Here is a 9,725-nt window from a genome sequence, read left to right as displayed (position 1 = left end):
CTTGTTCTTAAGGATGTGCTCTTCCTGCAAGGACTTGGAATGAAATATGACCCTATGCTCTTGAAGCAGCAGATGGAAAACTTCTTGTTGCAAAGGTTCTTTTGTTGCTAGTTCATCCATGATCTTGAGTTCCTCTTCAGATATGGTTAGGTGTACTTTTCTTTACCTGCAAAGCTCTCCTGTCACTCTTGCTAACCACTCTTAGCCGCTCATGCTTTTGGGCAGACCTCAAGGAAAGAAGTGGCACTGCTGGGAAGAGTGATGTGGTGGAACTTTTTTCATTGCAAGAGCAGCAGAGCTATCTGCATGTGAAAAGGCCAGTACTCTTGCTTTTATAGTGACTGGGTTGTTCTAATCAGCTGGAGTGAGACCTCCTTATCTGAATATTTTCTCCCAGAAGCTGTACTTCTGAGTCTGCTAGAAGTTGCTTTTTTGTGGCAGTACTGGCACTGAGGCTATTGAAAGCCTATTTTACATGATGGCATAATAGTAAATTTAGGTGAATGCTTTTAAAACCTTTCACAAGAGCTGAGACTTGATGCTGTAATTTTTTCTTGGGTTGTTTTTCAAAGAAATTGTTTTCCACCTTCTTTAATAATCTGTAGGGAAGCAAAGCCATCTGAAGATCAACAAACAGGTGCTGATCAAAATACATTTATAGCAGCTAGTGGTAAAGAAATAATCTTTTTCTAACAATGGATTTGTTGCTGAATCTAAGTATTGTTCCCTGGTATTCACTTACTTGAGATGATTTTATTCATACATTGGCAGTATTGCTGTGCTCCAGTCCTGTGCTTATTGATCAAGTTAAGAGTGTATGTATCGGCACTGAAGATTGAGCTTTTTATACAAAGGTCATGCAGCATCTGTTTCCTTATCGCCGTGAAGGAAGCTGCCCCAAGCTGGCAGTCCCCTGACCACGCTGCCGCTGCTTTGCTATACCGCGATGACTGTGGTTGGGGAGAGGCAGCAGCAAGAGGCAGGGGAATAGGTGTTCCTGAATTCCCCTCCTGACACAACAATTTCTGTTCCAGAGGCTTTGCTTTATGGGAATTCAGTGTGATTGTAACTGAGGATGAAGCCTACAAGGAATGTGATTTGAAAAACTGAAGTTCAGCAAGTTTACAATGATCATTCATTAGTTGAAAAACTTCTTCAAATGGTTTTATGCTGCATGTTATACCCTCAGTAGAGATGGCTGTTGCTCCAGATGGTGTGCCTACTGCTGTGGTTCTTAATTCAGCTGGTAACCAAAGGGGAGGTTAACTTAAAATATCTTAGAAATGATGCATTTTCAGAAAGGGATTAACATGGGGAAACTTAGCATTAATAGCAAAGGTGTTTGAAAAAAGTGTCAGTTTGCAGATGATCTATCTTGTCTCTAGGGGTTTGGGTGTGGAGGGTTTTTTCCTTGGAAGTAGGCAGCTCATTGGCAAGTGGAATTATTTTAGCCCTTTAGGTTACAGTATTGTAAATGTCTACTTTATATCTGAGTTCTTAAGATGTAACACTGTGAAGCAGTTTGCTGGGTGCACTGGATGTACAGCTATTCCCACTGCCCCCCAGCCACAGTACTATTGATAGAATCATAAACACTTACTATATAATCAGTTTGGATGATGGAACCCTGCCTGGTTACTTTGCCGTTAGATATTGAAGAGCTCTAACCGGGGGACACTGAAGGTTGGAGAGGATTTGAAAAACTTCTTCCACAACTCCTGCCTTCCTCTTTACTCATTCTTGGAGTGGTGAAATGCAAAACAGTTACAAGCTTATCTGGATCTGGGAAGAGAGAGAATTCATGGAGATTGCCAGAAGCATCTCTTAGGGTAGATTTCCTGATAGCAGACTGATCAGTTGGTCCCTTCCGGGGTGCCCAATGCCATAAAATAAAATAAAATAAAGGGTTTCTTGGGGCCAAGTGTCCCAGTGTTGAGCCCAGACTGATTTAATTGGGCTGATGTCTGTGGATTGCCATGAAGGAACACATCTCCACGGCTTGGAGGCAGGGGAGGATAAAAGAGCCACTCTGTAGCTCCCTTTGCCACCCAGCTCTGTATTTGACACAGCAAGACTTGCTGGACTGCAGCTGGAAAGGTGAGGTGAGAACTGCGTGGTCTTATGCCACCTGGTGCCAGTAACAGAAACTATAGTGTTTTGAGTTGATCAGTGTTGGATGGAACACACCACAGATAGCCTGAGTGTGCCTTGCTTACCCACCCGCTGCAGGCTCAGCGCCCAGGCAGCTCCTGCTCCGCCCTTGGGTTGCGCACTTGTAATTCCTTTTGTTCCTGCAGAACAAAAACAGGCTGGGTGCTGTTGCCACGCACACTGTGTCCTTCCTTCCCAACTGAGTGGAATGGTACTTTTAAAAATACTTATTAATCATGTATGTGGCTACACAAAATAAGTGCTGTGTAATTCTCAGACCTGAAGCTGGTGGCTTGTGATGATAATTTTGCCCAGTACTGGTTAGCATGTGTGGCTCTGTGTAAGACACATTTTGTAACTCTTGCCTAAAGGGTCCAGTGTTGGAATCAAGTTACTGTTGTTTCTTCTCACTTATATAATTTTGGTGCATTGCACTGCACATTTTTGTTTAAAGGCTTATAGCCAATTTTCTATGAGGCTTAAATTTGGAGGACTTGTCATCAGTTCTAACATGGTAATGATTCGAGTATAGTGCCCAATCAACTTTTTATTCAATTTTTAATTAAGATTATTTTACATCTGGCAGTTTTTTAATTGCCAATCATCGCTTCAAAAAATGGTCATTCTGCAGTTTTTTAAAAAATCAAATCTGATTACTTTGGTTGTACAATTTCTGAGGTTATTGCTCCTTCTGTAAGCACTTAGAAAGAGGGACAGCCCGCTTCAGCTAATTGTGTTGTAACGGTCCTAGTGGCTATGACAAATTGTATCAACTCTCCTGCACTTATAGGAAAAAATGAAATATAAACATAGACTTGGTGCAAAGGTCTGTCTTTATTTGATTAAAATGTGGTTTCGTTTGAACTTTCACTTGTCAGCAACACTATTAACTTGATGTTTTGATACATAGTCTTTGTTTCTTGAGTTGAAAACTACATGCAGGTATGGGTAAAGGATTCTATTTCATGTTTATATTGTATATGGTTTTGCTTCTGGAGAGTTCAGCCAGCTGTTCCATGCAGTTCCTTGATTCAACCACTAATTTTGTTTTGGCTTGTTTTTTTACGCTGATATCCCAAAATAGCAAGGCATATGTAAACAGCACAATTTGTGACTACTTAAAACTGGATTTTTTTTTTTTTTTTTGGGGGGGGTAGGGATAAATTGAATTGTGCAAAATCTTGGTCCTGTACCATCCCCCACCAGTGGGCTAAAAGATGGCATTTTTGTGTGACAATTCTTGTACCACCACTCAAACAGTAATCTTCAAACTTTTGCTGACCTGCTGGCAAGAATACAGAGGAAGTAAGGTGCTAAATGTGTTATCCCCTCCACCTTCCTCTCTAATAATTCTGAGACCCTTTGGCCCACATCTGCAATATTTATTGGGAGGAAAATGAATATATACCTTTGACTGTGAGCAGTGTGGGGAGTTCTCATTAGTAACACCTTGCCCAAAGGGATGGAGTAGGAGCCTGCTGCAGAGGATCTTGTTTTATAGACAGGAACTTTTTGAGCAGTTAAAGTTCTGAGTCGTCCTCTTCCAGAACTTGAAAAAGAGAGAGAGGGAGAAAAAGGAAAAAAAGCTAAGAATAACTGAAGCATCCCTTAATACTTCAGATCATAACTCTGTTGCCAAAGGAAAGCTGCAACAAAGCAACGGGCAAAGCTATATATGATGAGTTAGCGAGAGGTCTACACCCTTGAGTTTAGTTGAACACAGGAGGAAGTGTCCTGGCTTTCAAAAGAAACTGCTAGCAGAGCACTACTTGGTATTTGGTTCTGACATATTCCCAATGATATGAATAGACTTCTTATGTTGCAGCACGTAAGCAGGATGAGAATGTGAACCTACTACAGCAGTTGGTGAAAACAACATATGTTTAATTTTATGGAGACTTAAAGACAGATGGTGACCCATAGGATAATTATATAACAGCCAAAATTCTCTTAACAAATCTTTTTATAATAGCTGTGATAATTACTCATAAGTAACCTGTCATTTAAGTCTTCTTCTGTTTCATAAATAGTACAGGGATCTAGTTTAGCCTCACATAAACTCTTGGGTGAATTTGTTCTTTAGTCTAGGTTATTTTTTTCACTTGCCTTGTCATCTCTAGTCTTCCCTTGCTCTTGACAAAAGGCCCAACTGATCTGTGCTTCTGTCCAATCAAGTGAAATAAAGCTGAAAATGTCACCTCTCCCTTACATCTGCCTCTTTCAGGGTTATTTTCTTTACCTCCACGGACCCCCTGTGTTTTACTCCTCCCAATCTCTGTCCGAAGGGATTAACATTCCCCGAAGAAACTGGTTATTGCATGTTGCCCTGTAGTCTGCTTTGGAGGAATGGAGTACAGAATTAAGATCTGTTTTCTGGGAACTGCTGGCTTTCATCCAAGATTTTACCCCCATTTCTTCAGCTGTCATCTTGGCTGTTGCTTGCATGACTCTTGAGTGGACTGGGAAGTTGTGCGGATTGCTGGAAGAGAGTTTTTAGGACTGGGAATGAACTGGACAACTACTTCTGGGGCATCAGTGTAGCAGCCTTTGAACCAGCAGTGGCCCTGATTGATCCGACATCAAGATGAACTGCCTGCTAGCAAGGACAGTTGTCTTTTGTTGAGGATTTTCAGGAGTGGATTTAAGAAACAATGTCCTTTCTTCCCTCTCTAAGTCTAAGCCTTTCAGTATCCAGTAGCTGATAACCCATCTGCTTTCTGTGTCCAAAGGGCAATTTGCCAGCTCCATGAAAGCCACAGGTTGCTCCTTGACTGGCCTCATCTTAGTGGGAAGGGACAGAGAGAAGCTTTTTTCTAGCTTGTTACTTGTGTCGTGTTCATGCTGATTTCTGCTTTTTCTAGTGAAGGTAATATGCAGGGCAGGGATTCAGATACAGGTGGTTTTAAGTAGGCTGGCCAAGATTAAGGAGATGTTAAAGTGGGGAGGGACAGAATTCTGCTAACACAGTATTTTAAGCGATGCTAACCAAAAATAGAAGCATATATTGAGCACCGGCCAATTCGTCTGCAAAGTGTGCTTCTTATTTAAAGGCCTCTTTGTGTGAAGCTGTATCCCTGCTTTCCTCAAAGGAAGCATTGATAGCTTCCTTGCTAGCCATGGACCTATACCAATCAAAACAGATTAGGGTTTGAAGGAGTAATTATAGGAAATACAGCAGCAAAAGTACTTCAGTAAATGCCGCTACAGTTTCTCAGCTGGAGAAGTACTAATATTGAGTTCCTTTGGGACACCGCACTTTCTTCTCAGTGGTAGATGAGTCAGTCTGGCCCTTGACAATTTTACTTGAGTAAGTTACAAGAAAGTTCCTCATAGCAAGAGCCGCTCGGGACTGCTAAGTAGTAGAGGGAGCTTGTGTTAGCCAGGTCATTACTCTCTGAAAAGGAGTCTCTCTCATGTGACCCTATGCACAGAGTAACTTTCATGCTGTTTTACAACAGCATGAGCCCTAAACAAATCCTCTTGAGCAGTCAGCTGGAAGCTGATCAAAGGCTTCTGCTTGCCGGGGCTGTTATCTGTCCAGGCAAGGATCCCGGAAACTGTGCATCCACCTGTAAAAGCACAGATGGGAAAAGTATTCTGGGGTTTTGGGGTGGGGGGGAAGAGGCTCTTTGGTAACCTTTGTAGGTTACCAAATTAAACCATTTCAATAATAATAAATTAAGGAAAACTTCCCTTTCTAAGATCAACCAACTTACTGAGAATCTATTAATTAAGAAATGCCAATTTCTTAAAGTTTACCAAAAAGGTGTCTAATTTTTATTTTTTATTTATTTTTAGGGGAAAACATTCACTGTTTTCAACTCCTGACTTCTTTCCTCGCCCCTAGTGCTCAATGTGGTTTGTTGTCTTGCTTGTTTTTGTTAGCATCTGCTAAAAGCGGTGTGACCAATAGTGGGTGTTTAACATACATACTCAAAGATTAAAAATTGTATTCTGTGGAAAGGCAGTGAGATTTCAATCTTGGGCCTAAATTATTTTGTATGACTTTTTTTCCTGGTTTTTAGTGTTGTGTGGTTTTTTTTCCCCCCCCTCCCCAATTTATTGTCAGGACTGATGGGTTTTTATTGAACATCTGTTCAGCAGTATTCCAAGATGATCAAAATCAATATTTCTAAACCAATGGTATAAATAACTGCATCCCTTTACAATGGAGAGCTGCTCCTGATCTTTTTTCCATGTCCTACTTCATTTCAGCCTATTAAAATTACTCCAGTGTTCTTGGTCTTGTCCTTCTTTTATATGGAGATCTGGCTCATGCTTGGACAAATGAGTACACAAATCTTACATTAAAATCTCATAGTCCTTTTTTTTGGTGTGCATCTTATGAAGCCCATTTAGGAATGAGATGTATTTTGTTCTGTATTTGATCAGTTGGTCATTCTGTAACTTGCTTAAGTTCTGTTTGTATATGTATATAAATCAAGTTGCAAAGGCACATAGTATATATATAAAAAAAATGCTCGTTGACTTGTCTGTTTTGGGAAATAGTTGGACACTTGTTTTTTCACCCTAAAGAATTCCCAAATTACTGTTGGATTATTTGCCTGTTCAGTGTCTTAAGTGTCACGCATTGTGATTTGTATTATTTGCTTTGAGAGACCCGTGGCTAGGAGTAGAACACCTCTGATCAGCAGAAATCATTGTTACTTTTCCGAGTCAGTTTACAGACCCCGCTGCAAGACCTGGGAGTGCAATAGGATCACTAGGGATCCAGCAACCAGGAACCTCTTCCCAGAACTTCTAGACATGAGCTCTCTGCTCTTACAGCTTTCGTGTCAATGACCTTTTAACACAAAATGGAAATTGTGTATCTTCCCTTGTTGCTTAATATGTTACACATATTAATTACATGCTTATTAATTATTTAGTTATTGTACATGTCCTATACATGTCCTGTAAAGAGCTTTGTGATGCTGAGACAGGCATTACTTATGCTGGCAATTGTTTGCCCTTCTTAAGATGTGCTATACAAGTTCAAGAGAAGATTGAGCTCAGTCATAACAAGATTGCTTTCTTATCTGTTAATAAAACCATCAGCTCCCCAGAGAGATAGAGTGATAAAATATAGTCACAGCAAGGTGATTTCTGACCTTGCCAGTGCAAGCCTTGAAAAATACCAAGGCTCCAAAATATGAGACTTGATTTTTAGTCATAATTTAAGCTAATAGTGTGAGAATTTTGGACTACTAATTTTTATCTTTTTCTTTGCCTATGAAAACTAACGAGCCAAGCAAAACTGAGAATCTCAAGTAATGAATAACAAGTTAGCTAGAGCTAACAATAACAAGTAGCTAGAGCTTTTGTGAAAAGCATAATTATTATGAGGTCTGTAAAACACCTCCAAGAGTTGATGCCTCTCTGTTTTGATGATTTTCATTTTCTAGTACTGAGACCTGAGGAAAGGCTTTAAGGCTTCAAGTAGTATTGCTCCTTGTTAATCAAAAGGAGTTGCATGGTGGTGACCTGAAGGAACAGAATGCCAGTCTCTTTCTCAATAGGTAGGAAACCCCACTGACATTGCTGCTGAGCAGATGGAGATGTGTTTGTTTCTTGCGTGAAGAATAGGAGTTAGATAAAGTGCAAACCGATGGAAGTTTCTGTTTCCTTTTCTGGAGTAGTGTGGGAAGATGTCACTCCTTACTCTTAAAAGGTTCTTGAGCATTAAATCCTGTCTGGAAAGGAGCTGTTATTATTCCCACTATTCAGAGACCGTTGTGAATTCTCATTAATGAATGTTGGAATAACCTGACCTATGCAAGAATAATGCATACATCTGTATGTGTATTTATATACATATATATGTACATATACACACATATATATATTTAATTGCTTAGTATCACAGAAATTCTTCAACACTTCTTATTCTTGCATTTTTTTCAACCTGTTTTGCTTTGCCCTTGGACCACGCTATGAAATTTTTTTTCTTTATAAATTGTCTTTTTCATTCAAGTGAGGGGAAAATCCTGATAATTCTGTTATAAATGTAACTGTAGCAGGCATCTGTTGTGTTTGCAAGTTATCTTTTATTTCTTTCTGGTAATTTAAATGTGACTTTTTGTAATGTAACTTTCCTAATGAAGTGGAGACTGCATGCAAAAGAAAGGAATTAGGGGATAAAGCAATGATATGTTGCAAATACACAAATGTTACCATTAGATTTTACCTTATGTGGTCCTTAAAAATTGAGACTATATTCTGTTGATCCTTTTTGGGGGAATGGCTGAAGAGAGTTAGTTTACTATGTGGATATTATGGTGATGAGTGTGACAACTGCCAACATTTTGCAATAGCATATTCTCTCAGATTTCTCCAATTGGTGCAGCTTCTTTGTCTCTTTTTAGCGGTAGGAGTCAGATCTTTAAAAAAAAAAATAAATCTCCGCTACTACAGGACAAACTGCACTAATATTTCTTCATTCTAGACCATTGTATTGTGTGGAAGGTACAAGATTCATGAGAAAGCTTATAAATGGCAGGTAGTTGGGATGTGATTTACACACCATGAAAATCTATTCAACAATTTTAGGCCTTCAGTGCCCATGATCCTTATTTGTCTGTCACAGTTGGAGGACAGAGGCACTTACATCGTCAGGAAGATGCTAGTTTGGAGGAGTGAACTTAGGTCCCTTTCCAACCTGGGGATGAAAGTAGGATCATCAGATTTCTCGAAGTGATCATTTGCAGCATGGTAAAAATCTATTGAGTCTTTTATAGTGAGGAAAAAATATGCAACCTTAAACAATAATACTGAGAGTGTTGAGGTGTAAAGGATTATTATCCTTAGTGTATACTGCTAAATTTGGGGTCTTGCATTAGTCTCTTCAGTTTGCACTGTTTTATCTCGTTCACAAAACCTTTTAATACATTCAACTTGTTCTTGCCACAAGAAAAAAAGCTTTCAGCTCAAAAGCAAAGAATGCGTATTCATTGAAGGGCATGGGAGACGGGGTGAGAGATGGCAAACTAATTACAATGACAGCTTGTAAGTTGCTCTATAGTAGCTTTGGTTATAACTTATCCTTACAAGTTGTTTTTCCAGTATTTGCCTTTATAGAATTTTTAACCCCATCTTGTAACTTGTCACTTGAATCTCAGAAAGGTGCAAAAAAGATTTTGAAGCCGTATCAACTTCTCTTAATCTTTTGTTGATACTTGATAACAGAAAACTGCTAATAGTTTGATTTGATTGAGATCTTTAAAGAAAGCTTATTGAGAGGTCGGGAACAAATCATCCCACTGTGCAGGAGGACCGAGAATTTCAGGGGAAGGGATGTTTAGCTAAGCAAGGAGTTTTAATGAACTCATATGTAAAAAGAGAGCGTAGGAGAAAGAAAAGCAAGGACAGGCAAGAGAGAAGGTGCATAAAAGCATCCTTTGGGCACTAGGGATGCTATCAAGAAGGCCAAAGCCTAACTGCGGTGCAAACTAGCTAGGGACATAAAGGTTAGCCAGAAGGGCTTCTACAAGTATACCAGTAGCAAAAGAAAGTTCAGTGAAAACATGGGTCTGTTGCTGAATAGGGAGGCAACTTAGTAGTGGATCATACCGGCA

This window comes from Pygoscelis adeliae, unplaced genomic scaffold (assembly GCF_000699105.1).
Source record: "Pygoscelis adeliae isolate BGI_AS28 unplaced genomic scaffold, ASM69910v1 Scaffold87, whole genome shotgun sequence".
NCBI classification, from domain to species: Eukaryota; Metazoa; Chordata; class Aves; order Sphenisciformes; family Spheniscidae; genus Pygoscelis; species Pygoscelis adeliae.
This window is presented reverse-complemented; position numbering follows the sequence as displayed.